Source organism: Ochlerotatus camptorhynchus, unplaced genomic scaffold, assembly GCF_037179485.1.
Source record: "Ochlerotatus camptorhynchus isolate MF236.1 unplaced genomic scaffold, CSIRO-AGI_Acam_v1.1 ptg000169l, whole genome shotgun sequence".
Classification (NCBI taxonomy): Eukaryota; Metazoa; Arthropoda; class Insecta; order Diptera; family Culicidae; genus Ochlerotatus; species Ochlerotatus camptorhynchus.
The window spans coordinates 498,472-510,615 of NW_027040659.1; the positions used below are offsets into that span (position 1 = coordinate 498,472).

Below are 12,144 nucleotides of genomic sequence, written 5' to 3' on the forward strand. Positions count from 1 at the left end.
AGAAAAAGAACCCCATGTATCTTAATTATATAAACAAACCTGAAAAAACTTACTATGTGGGACGTATCTTAGATCTATTGTAAAAACAATATGTTAATTTTACTTGTATGATTTACGTACAATAAGTTCGATTGTTGGCACAAGATTTTGTTGTAATTCAAATCCCTTGCGTTTGAAGTTTACACACTACCGCTATCTGTTAAGTGTACTGCATGTCACAGTGTACTCAACAGATGGCGGTAGTGTTTTAACGACGATGTTTTACAGTGAGAAATGTTCAATGTGTTATGTCTGTTTATCGGTGGTGATTATTTGGTTATTTTTTCCACGAAGTTACCCTTATTCTCTATTCCGTTCAAAACGGATGTCCCATACAAAACATTTTTATGGGAAATCCGTTTTGAGTGGAATGCAGAATAAGGGTGAACTGTGAGTTTTACGTTACGTCACGTGGCAAGATTGTGTATTCTAAACAGAACTTCTTTGTATTCAGTGGTAGAAAACAATGTCTTCTTTTTAGTTTTCAGGTTCTGGAAGACACCTAGTTACAATTATTGAACTAGGTCGATATTGAAACTCGTCGAAGATCTTCAGTTCAAATTACTATAAAACATTTTGATTTTGCTGGTTGCTCAACACACAACAAGAAAATTTCATATTATTCATCGTGATCTCCATATCCCAATATGTTGCGACATTGTGGTTTTCGACTGACGGTGTCGTTTTGTAGCATTTACCCCCACATTTACTACAGACTGCTTAGTTTGTTGCTCAAAACAGGATTGTATGATTCTGTGGCGTTTCGTTTCGTACGTAGAACATGGAAGTGTTTGTGTTTTCATTGGCGTTCCACCATTCAGTGTGTATAGTATAATAACGTAATGAGAGAAGAGCGAGAGCAAGTCAGGTTGGGTTGGAATTCTTTGAAGAGACACTCAACTCAGTCGTTTACCGACAACCGGCCTGCAAACGTGTTCGAATTGATTTGTTCAATCATTTTCGTGCCAAGCGTGGGCATCGGTTGGATCAGATACAAGTTTTGACGTCGGAGATGCAGTCTCAGTCTCTATAGTGTGAGTGGGCAATGCGTTTCTCAGTCATCTGAATTCTGGAAAAGTGTCCAAATTGAAGTCGGTATCACGATTTCGTTTACGCGTTGTGAAAATAAGATAATAATTCACGTTCTGAAGCTTGATCAAGATTTATGAACGTTTAGATTTAAGCTTCAGAACAAGTTCAAAGCTACGACAGTGGATGAAGATATACTATAGGATAGATAATGTGCTATTGTATGTGAGCGAGAATAATTACTAAGTTGCTAAACTAAATCATAGTGAGGAGTAAGTTTCTGCATCCGAGATGTGTGCAGATTAGATATTAGTACAAGTTAAAATTGCTTCTTAACGCCGATACTTAAATGTAAGTGTGTGATAATACGTGCAAATTTGAAAATGTATTGATAAAAATAACAAATAGAACACCGCCACTTTGAGTATACGTGTTCAGGTGTATGAGTGCAAAAGATTGTTGCTTCTACTAAGCGAAAAAAAAAACAAAATGTGAGAGAACCCAGCAGCAGCAGCAGCAGCAGCGGCGGCGGCATTTGAATAACACGAAGCGGATGAATTATTTATTCAATTTTATTGAGAATCATAAAAGTGACGATGAGATTGAAAAATTGATACCACTTTTGAGTCATATTTAGAATTCATTTTTTGACGATCTTTCCGACGGTTCTTTAATGGATGCCTGATCTTTTTGAGGTCAAATATCAAATATTAAGGTGAGTTTTATGTTAAAAGAATTATGCCGTATTTGGTTTAAGCTCCTATCGTTTGAATATATTTAAGCAATCATCGTCATACTTGAATTGTTGCGCTGAATATAATTTTCCTGATCATAGATAAAAATAATGAAATAAACAGAATGTATGAAGCACTAGATCATTCATAATATCGCAAAATGATACAGTACTTGCACTGTGCGCAATATTTTCAGAGTCAATCTTTTTGAGCAAATCCTTTTTATGAGGTGAGTATGTATATATGTATGTATGTATGTATGTATGTATGTAAGTTTGTACCTAATAGAATTGATTTAATTTACGAATTGAATTATTTAATTAAATGGGTTATCGTTACGACTACGCTATAGAATTGCATACCTCACCTACGGAACCATAAGAGAATCTTACATTTATCTGTTTTACCATTGTTCCGATGGATGAATCTTTTTAGTATGAAAGATTTTTTTCATCTTTGAGTATATTGTTCCGCAATTATAGTTGCCAACTACTGATGCCAAGGTATCCACACCTAACGTTTATATACCGAATCCATCAACACGTGGACCAGGCTAGGATTGAAGCTAGACCCCTTGGGTAGGAAAACAGCCACTTTTTCCACTCAATCAACGGCGCCGTCAAGTGTGTATATCAAATTAAATGGCGTCGACCTAACTCCAAAACATTAAAACTAGGATTTTGATTACCGGATATGTTTTTGAGAAACCGGTTTTGCGGTATTGAGAAATTTAATACCGGTAAAACCGGTAATTGACTAAATTTATCATACATAGAAAATGCAGGTCATAATCATCAAATATGCAGTATGCCTCCCATTATTTATGCAACCGATATGATTGAGCGTTCATAGCACATATCAACGAGTCCTCTAATTAGCCGTTTCGCGGTATAAGGTTGATATATAAATGTTATATAAAGTTCGGAAGCTCCATATTAACATTATATCTCTTAAATGGCGATTAGCGAGCTTGTTGGTTACTTGTGATGGGATGGGAATTGGTTCTAAGCATAATATTTATAAGGGTTCCAAAAGACACGTCTCCTATAGTTCGAAGAAGTGTGTTTGAGGATAAAAAATACTTCTTTTCAAAAGATAAGTTCTTATTTATACACATGGTGAAGAATAATTATGAAACAGAGTTATGCAACTATTGTTCTTGGGCTTAAGTTCTATGAACAAAGTGAGTACTGTTTTTGAAACAAAAATGATTACCAACTTTGGTAATGTTTACCGAACTTTCAACAGCTGAACTGTTCGGTAAAAATCAAACATGTTAATTCATTAGCTTTAGAGCTTCAAAATAAGGAAAACTTCACCACAATGGCAAGATTGGATTATTTAAACAAGGGTGACAGTGTTTTGAATTTAAAATTTAGTGAAACAGCTTTTGAAATGAGATTTACAGTTTTACTGAACGTTCAGCTGTTGAAAGTTCGGTAAAAAATTACCGAAGTCACACATTTTTGAAATTAATTAGCCAGCTGAACGGTCTCACTCAAATGAACAACATTGCGGGACTCGGGAACTTTTTGTTATGTGGTCAAGATCATGACAAATTAAGCAAAACGATCCTAGTAATGCAGTTTCAGTCAAAACTATCCACCATCTGAATAGTTTCAATAAACTAAACTTTGATTAAAACGAAAGCTTTCTATATGACCACGATCAGTAGAAATGAATCAAAACAATATTTAGCTCATTAGTCCGCATTCAAATGAACAACTTTGTCAAAAACTATGTGGTCAGTATAATTAGAAATTAGACAGAACAATATTTTGCCTATTCACACATTTTTGGTCAAAACTATCAGCCATCTGGAAGGTCTTACTAAACTGTACTATTTGTCAAAATCAGTGATGGCATAATCATTAGCGAAATTATATTTTTTCGCTTTCATACGCTGTCAATATCATGCGTTATATTGGAACAACATATAATGCTTGATATTGACTTTACAAGCTCCTTTGATATTACGAGACTATTTACAACATGCACGGCGAATGAGAGCGACCCAAATTTGAGTTTAGTTCACTCATAATCGCCAAAAGTGCAGGAACTCAGCGATGAGTAAATCTGCCTCATGTTTTCCCAGGTTTTCCAGGGAAAAAATCCCGAATTTGAGAACAGTAAAGATTGGATTCACTCAGTCTATTGGTACTACTCAGAGGCTGAATAAAATTTTCGTCAATTTCCTCATTTCCGGCAGATTTTTTAGGTTTTCCACAGAAACCATGAGACAAATTTCACTCATCGCTGAGTTCCTGCACTTTTGGGGATTATGAGTGAACTAAACTCAAATTTGGATCGTTCTCATTCACAGTGTGTAAAACTGTAGCAGAGAGGTGACTCGACACAAAACTGATTCCGCTGCACATCGTTTCTTAGAAAGAGATAGTATAGTTTGCTATCTCTCTTTATTCTTTTCTAATGGCAGACAAGAAGGTACTGCTGCTAGTAGTGATCGAATTTATGTTAAATTTTTACTTGATACTAAAGCTGGGCTTAGATAGGGCAAGTCAATTGATCAAGTCAGTTGAATTCAACTGACTTGAACGCGAATTGCACGTGTAAACCATGCCATTAAACTGACTTGATCAACTCACTTGAATTGAAAAAAAATTGAACCAGGCTCAACTTTTCAAGCCAATTGAATTCAATTGAGTTGATCATTTGACTTGCCTAGTGTAAACCCAGCATTATGGAAAGTTGAGCTGACAGTTAGGCCTACATTAGGGAAATCGACCCTATATGATTTTTATTTTTGTTTTGATCCCGAAGAATTTCTTACATCATAGTTGTCATAGCCTAACTTCGATGCATCAGAGTAGCCGGCGCCGGTGGTGTAGTGGTAAGCGTAACTGCTTTCTAACACCCCAATGGGTCTGGGTTCAATCCCCAGCCGAGGTCGGTGGGATTTTTCTGAGGCATAAACATCTCTGGTCACGTCTTCCTTCGGAAGGGAAGCCGTTGGTCCCGGCCCATGTGTGTTGTGAATGGGTGCGATATCCTACGCAGGTGTGGAAGCTGCCTTCCTGCACATGGCAATCGATGTCCGTCGGTGATTGGCACTAGATTGCGGAACAGAGACCGACGTTAAATAAAGGAAAGGAACAGATGCATCTGAGTTCAACTTATTAATTTTTGTACTTAAGATAAGTGCACACAATAAGCTTATATGCCATAAGCAATAAGCTTGAAATACAAAGAAGAAGAAAGTTATGTGTATACATATTTGAAAATTTATACAAAGTTGTTTAAACAATACTCTCTTGTTTCCAATTCATATTTTTTTTTAAATTCGTTCGAAACGATTTGTGTAACATTTTTAATTTCTGTGCGAAATGGACTGGATTCATAAATTTTCCTTTATATTTGGTTTGTTTATTTAATGATAACACATGTAAACTACAATCCGAAACTGGAATTATTGGTACTGAGTCGACACTGACGGAAGTGACGTCAATAGATCCAGGCCCTTTTATAGTACGGAATTCAAAGAGACTCAATAGGCGGCTGCCGCGTCTTCCCGGGTTTGTATTTGTTTTCCGCCGGGAAAATCGGCAGCTACAAACAGAGTTTAGATTAGCGAAGTCGGTAAAATTTTACTGGGTGTTTATACAGCTGCGTTTTCAGTAATCAACCCAGTAGTTTTTACTTTTACTGAAAATTCCTTAAATTGCAGAATCAACTCTCAACTGTCAAAAATTACCGTTTAACTCAGAGTAAAAGAATTGCTGACTTTTTCAGTAATTTATTTGTTTACTTTTTTTTGCTGAGTTTTTCAGTATTTTTATTTTAGTACTTTGAAGAATAAGTCAGTGAATTCCTTAAAGTTCCATACTAAGGGTAAGATTAAAATGATTTTTATTTGGGTACTGAGTTTCAGGTTTAGCACTTTCTGGTGGTTCAGCCAGTTGGTTGGTGGATCTCTTCCTTCAAAATCATTGAAACATCTAAAAGTCGATGCAGGAATATAAACTGCCCAATTCTGTGGCAGTTTCTGCACTCCTGCGTTGGCTTCCAGGTTTTTTTCCTTGATTTGTTTTCCGTCGTTCTTGTTTTCCGTGCTGAGTATCAATGCTATCGACGCCAGGAAGGCAGCTCCCACACCTGGACCCTACCTATCGACCCATCAACTCGTGAACCGGGGACCAACGGCTTTAATTTTTCTTCCGAATTACTGAACGGAACCCGTGATTAAGTGTGCACTAAACTAGTGGACATTTCGCTTGAACCTCCACATCGGTCAGCTATAGAATGTAACCTATCGCGTTGTGGCCTTCAATATTTGCTGTAACTACTTCTGCTTATATTGGGGTCATGCTGCATCCTCCGATCTAATTATACCCACCTATACAAAACCATCGTTTTGCTGTCCGGCAGACAAACTTTATAATATTTCCGAAGATGTCTGGAGTCTATTTAGAGACGTAAGCGTTTCAAGGAACATCTGTGCACGCTGATCTTCTTGAGACTGTAGAAGTCTGTCTGGTGGTGATCTGTTGGTGAACATCTTCATCGCAGTGTTCAGCGACGTCTTCGAGTACGTAACTTCCAATAATTTGACCATGCATGTCACGTCATGATGGCTATAGGTTCATACGTTTGTTTTATCTACACTTCAGAGGATGTTTGACTCAATCAGTAGCTCAGCGAGGAGGTTATTGGTACTTCTCCTGGATCTCGGGATACAGCATGATCTGGGGTTGTATTTGTATGCCTTGTTGGCTAAACTGCCACAGATGGATTTCTCTGACGAACTCTCCAAATGCAGTGCTTCTCCCGTCCATTTCAGGCAAAATGACTTTATTTGTCCTTTTAATCGTTATTTTTGCCTATCATCATTGGGTTAAAGATCAGAATCGTTCTATGATGGTTTTGGTGATCAGATATACACTGCAAAAAAAATTAATTTTGATATCACATCACTTCAATTGTATCAAAAATATGGTGTATTATTACTTACCAAAAAGGACAAAATTATCATTAATACAGTGCATGAACTGACATTACGCTGCTTTTACTGCACACTTAAAACAGATTCACGAGCTCGGCAGAAAAAATACTGGTCCGACATGGTAATTCATAATTTTGCTGATATTTCGGCAACCAACATATTTTTTCCGAGATTAACCAAAAAAATTTACCGAAGTATCGGCAATCAATCTATTTTTACAAAAATTCGACAAAGTAGTTCAGTAAATAGAGATAATATCGAAATCAGCAATTGCGTTTACTGCGATTTCAGTATTTGTATTTACCTCATCCATTGCCGAATTTTGGTAATACAGCAGACACTTTTTTCCACCCGCCATTTTTCGTCTTGTGAATCAAAATTGGCTGTAAATCGCGGAATAATGAATCAAGTGTTCAAGTGCAAAATGAGGACGGCAGGATCTACGATATTTTTCGTAAGTACGCAATTGTTGTTATTAACTTATTAATTAACAACTTGTTAATATCGCCAGTATTATTTTTTGTAGGCCGACTTCTATCACCTGTTTTTTTTTGCCGTCAGCCAATGTCGAAGAGTTTTAGCGCCATTTACACATTCATATCCAGAATACGCATTTCCTGCTGCTGTTGCTTGTCCCTCAAATGTAAATCCCGAATAACTTCCTGTGATGTATGATTTTGTGATGATTTTGAATGAAATACGGAATCATAATCCCATTGCAGTGTTTCTTATTTCTTTTCACATGATAATATATTTTTCTTCTTTTTCTTTAACTTGAAACAAACAACAAAACCAAAAATGCCGATATTCAGTATTTTTTAATACCGTAGGGATGCTTTGCCGAGCAATCAATAATTTTGTTTACTGGGATTTTCGGCAAAAATTCTCAACCGTGAATTTTATGATTGCCGAGATCCCCGGCAAATTTGCTGTTGGCCGAGATGGTTGCCGAGCACTCAGTGGTGCCCATCTCGGCAATTGTTTTGCGAGATTCGGTGAAAAAAACTTAGTGTGTGCATTTGTTTATTTTTGTAGCCAAGAAAATTACATGAGATTTTCGACATGATTGAAGTGCATGTAATATGCATGTATGGATGTAGTATTAAAATTTATTTTTTGCTGTGTTCTCCAAACACTGGAAGGTCTGCGCTTTCTTCCGTAAATTCCAATCCAGTAACGCATGCGACAGAGTGGTGAATGGTCTTAATGCTTCGGTGTGAAAAAAACGCGTGCTGGAGAGTAGTGGCAAGGGTGGTGCATGAAACACCTTCGAAAACATGGAAAGACAGGCTTATAGCAGATAGTTTTGGTGAGATCTTTCTTTTTGTATTCATTTAATTTTATTTACATTTTCACATAATCTTTACATTACACACTTAGATTTTTTTTGCCGAGATTAGCAGGCTTGGCATTTATTTTCACTGAGATCTTAGCAAAATTTATGTTTATTAGCCAAGATCTCGGCAAAATTCTCGTTTGTTAACTCAATCTCGGCTAATTGTATAATAATATCACTGAGATCCAGCAAAATAGATTGCCGAGCTGCTCGGTGGTGCCCATCTCTGCATAAAAAAAAACATAGTGTGTATATTGCCGAATAGAGATTCCTAAGTTTATTCCATTTCCTATTAACACAAATGTTCCCTCGCGTGGCATATATGAAGGTAGTATGGGTTCCCTGCACCTTCTTAAGTAGATGTTAGACTAATTTTCCTTCCTATCCCCTGCGATTGTAAGGATGTGGCCAGGTGTATAAATGCGATGCTTGATTTGTAGATTTTGATGTGTGGGAAAAACCACTAGTCCCAAGTGTTTTTTCACGGCAACACACGATATTTGTGCAAAATGTATTGGTTGGCCATTATATAGCCACCCACGATTTGTGCAATCGGTTATGCTATGCTATGCATGAGTTAAAGATCGCGATCATTACACGATCATTGAGAGGTGCCTATTTTCACGTCCTACCATCCACAGATTTGAACTCGTAACCCTTAGCTTGCTAACCACTACACCGGGTTCGTCGCCTTACTATGATTTGTTTAAGAACATGTAAAACATTTTCTGAAGGTATTTTAAAATAAAGTTATGCCTTATTTTTTGTTCAAATCATGCAGCCCTTCCTTTCAAAGCCACACACCGATTCCATACTGCCAAATATTTTAAAATTTGTTGAAATATGTGATTACGTTTTGGTAAAGCACATGTTACATTTTTGTTTGACATCGGATTGCCTACACCATCCAGGTTGACAGGGTTGACAAGATTGAATTTGTGTGACAAAAGTTAAAATATTCATTAATTTCGGCCTAAAGGGTACATTTTCTTCGAATCCTATATAACGTAGGTTTCTGAAAACTTTGAATAATAATAAAACAACCTGTATTCGCCAGAAATTGATAAACTGACTCTTTTGTCAATGAATGACATTCAGTTCAGTATTTATCAGTAGATAAGTGCAAGGTGCTTTGGTTGCGCTCCTACGGTAGATTCTGTCGCAATTGTCCAATCGATGAATGGAATCAGATAAGCACGGGCACGTTTACCTCTGTAATTGTGGCCTATGTTATCTTGTAGTCATATTTTAACAATTTGTGTTTTCAATATTTTGCTAGTATGTTTAAATAAATTACAGTTCGTTATCACAAATCATCACGTTTTCAGTGGTATTGCATGTATTGGTAAAGCTTTATTCTTCTCTATGAAAAATCCTCTCTTCGCCTGCTGTTGATACTCTCCGGGGCAGCGCTTTTATTCGCCCAAACTTGTTATTATTTGTTTCTGTACATAAACAGATGTTATAACAACAGAAACAACAGTACAATACAATGACACCATTCGAAGTAATAGTCACAGTCGCCAAGCGCGCTCTGATTTATTTTTAGAACATTTTTATGAACATGTTTTCAAAGCCTGCTTCGGTTCGTCATTATTTGCCTTTTGGCAACGGTCGCTGCCGCCGCATGGCATTATCTGCGTCACTGTTTTGTGACTCTATCGTCGGCTGATGCTCTTTCTCGCCGCCGGTCAGCACTATATAGTCTCTGTATGATCTCGATCGATTCTTTTTTGCTTCATTGTACCGGTCTACTGGAATGTCAACTTTTTGTTATTCGAATACATGCAAACAATTTGTTTACACACATGCAAAGTTCTGCTTTTCAGCTACATACAAGGCAACTCGTTTCAAGCTTCTTCCCTGCTCCCCGCCGCTTTCATATGGCAGTTGTGGCAACAAGCAATTTATTCGTCGCCCGTTCAGCGTGTTTACAACAATCGGCTGCTTTATTATAGCTTCGTTGACTCATAAGTAAGTAGGTGTGCATTTGAAATGATTACTCCTTTGATTTATTTATACTTCATTGAAAATTAAAAATTTATATTGTTTTGTACGCTGTGCTCACTCACGTCACAATGATATTTGAATATTTCTGGAGAAGACAGATTGATCTACATAGTCCCGCTGGTAGGATAATAAACTAGACTAAATAAATTGATCATTGATGTTGTCCTTAAGGCCATGGTCTAGCGAAGGCTCATCTGCTTTTATTGGCATAAATCTTACCGTCCAGAAGTCATGAAGTTCTGAAAATTTAGCTTGGTGCTTGCTTCTTTGCAGCACAGTGGCTTGCGTTTTGGGCTTCGAAAAATATGCTATGTCCATGTACCTGTAATTCAGGGCTGATAGCGGGTCACTTTTTAGTGACTTTGTCACTTTTTTGAAGGTGGTCACTAAAAAGTCCCTATTTTCGACAAAAAGTCACTAAAGTCACTATTTTCGCCATTCCCGCTTGCATTGCAATGTAAAATTTGTTAAAAAATAAATTAAAATTGTAACAGTGCTACACTATGCTTAGTTCTTAGTTGGAAGTTCATTAAACTAACTTACGAAAAAGTACGCAGAAGAAACCAAGACGATGCATCATCAAAGCACACTTTTATTTGAGATTTCGCACCTTGTAGGAGTCCAGATTCAGCTGCAAAATTAAATAATCAGTGTGACCGGAAAATCGGGATAACTGGAAAATGCCGGAAATTCGATGTCACCGGGATAAACTCGTGAACTTCGATGCCAAATAGAAAAAAAAAGGTGCTTCTTCCTCTCTTTAAAAAATCTCAAGACCCTTGGATACAGTTACTTTAAAGAACTATTAAAAGAACTTTTAACCAAACCAGTTTTGAACAGATTTTAAAATAGATTCTAGAAATATGTAATACCATGGTACTTCGGACAGTAATTTTTCAGGTGAAAATTTCATAGTTGTGAGTTGAATACCAAGGAAAGGAGCAAAATTCAACGGTAATTCCAACATATATTCAATTAGAATTTTAAGAATACTTCCAACGGCTTTCTTAGAAAATCCTTAGAAAATTCTGAGCTAAATTTCAAGTGGATTTCGAAGAGTATTCTAAGGATATTTTGGTTTTATTTTGTTCAGATAATTCAAAGGAGAATCCCAGCAGCATTTTCATTGGCCACATCTTGCTGGACCTTATTAATGAATCATTATAAACTAGACATGTGCCACAAATTTGGAAGGAATCCTTAGTGGTCCCTATTCAAAAAGTTGCTGGAACGATTAAAGCCGAAGAGTTTCGTCCCATCAACATTTTTCACACATTAGAGAAAGTTTTAGAACTTGTTGTTAAAGGCCAGCTGTTGGAGTATTTAAATAGTAATAGTTTGTTGATACCAGAACAATCAGGATATCGGGAAGGTCATTCTTGTGAAACCGCGTTGAATTTGGTATTAGCGAAGTGGAAAAATAACTTGGAGTGTAAAGATACGATTGTTGCTGGTTTTTTTTTTTGATCTTAAACGCGTTTTTGAAACAATTTCTAGGCCCTTATTGTTAAGATCAATCAAGCGCTTTGGAATTACGAGTACTGCATATAAATGGTTTGAAAGCTAATTGTCTGACTCTCAGACTGACTCTGAACTCAGCGGACTGTTTTTAATGATTCTGCTTCCAGTCCCGTGGGGAATAACCTTGGAGTGCCCCAGGGAAGTGTATTAGGGCCCCTGTTATTTATTATGTATATTAATTACTTGTTTTACGATTTTGCGATATTAATCTTTTCGCAGATGATACTGTGTTATTCAATACAGCTAAGGATTTATATTATGCCATTTTACACTTGAATGAAGATTTGCGTTCTCTAAGTAGATGGTTGAAGTATAAGCAGTTGAAATTGAATACAAGTAAAACTAAATTTATGGAAATTTCGCGGAATCGAGTAAATGAGAACGTCTCTGTTGTTATTGATGATGAGACTTTTCATCGCGTTCGGGAGATTAAATATCTTGGCGTGATTATTGATGACACACTTAAGTTCAACTCTCACATTGACAATCTCATCAAGAAAATTGCCAAGAAGAAT

The 12,144-nt window shown here is 36.7% G+C and overlaps 1 protein-coding gene across 3 annotated transcripts in view; it reads left to right on the forward strand.

Annotated features, from left to right (window-relative positions):
• The first annotated feature begins 940 nt into the window (after positions 1 to 940).
• Atx-1 (Ataxin 1) overlaps positions 941 to 12,144 on the forward strand; it is a 94,141-nt gene continuing 82,937 nt past the window's right edge. For all 3 annotated transcript variants that reach the window (XM_065222426.1, XM_065222429.1, XM_065222428.1), the window contains exon 1: positions 941 to 1,783. The gene's annotated coding sequence lies outside the window, so the exon portion shown is untranslated. The remainder of the gene's footprint in view (positions 1,784 to 12,144) is intronic.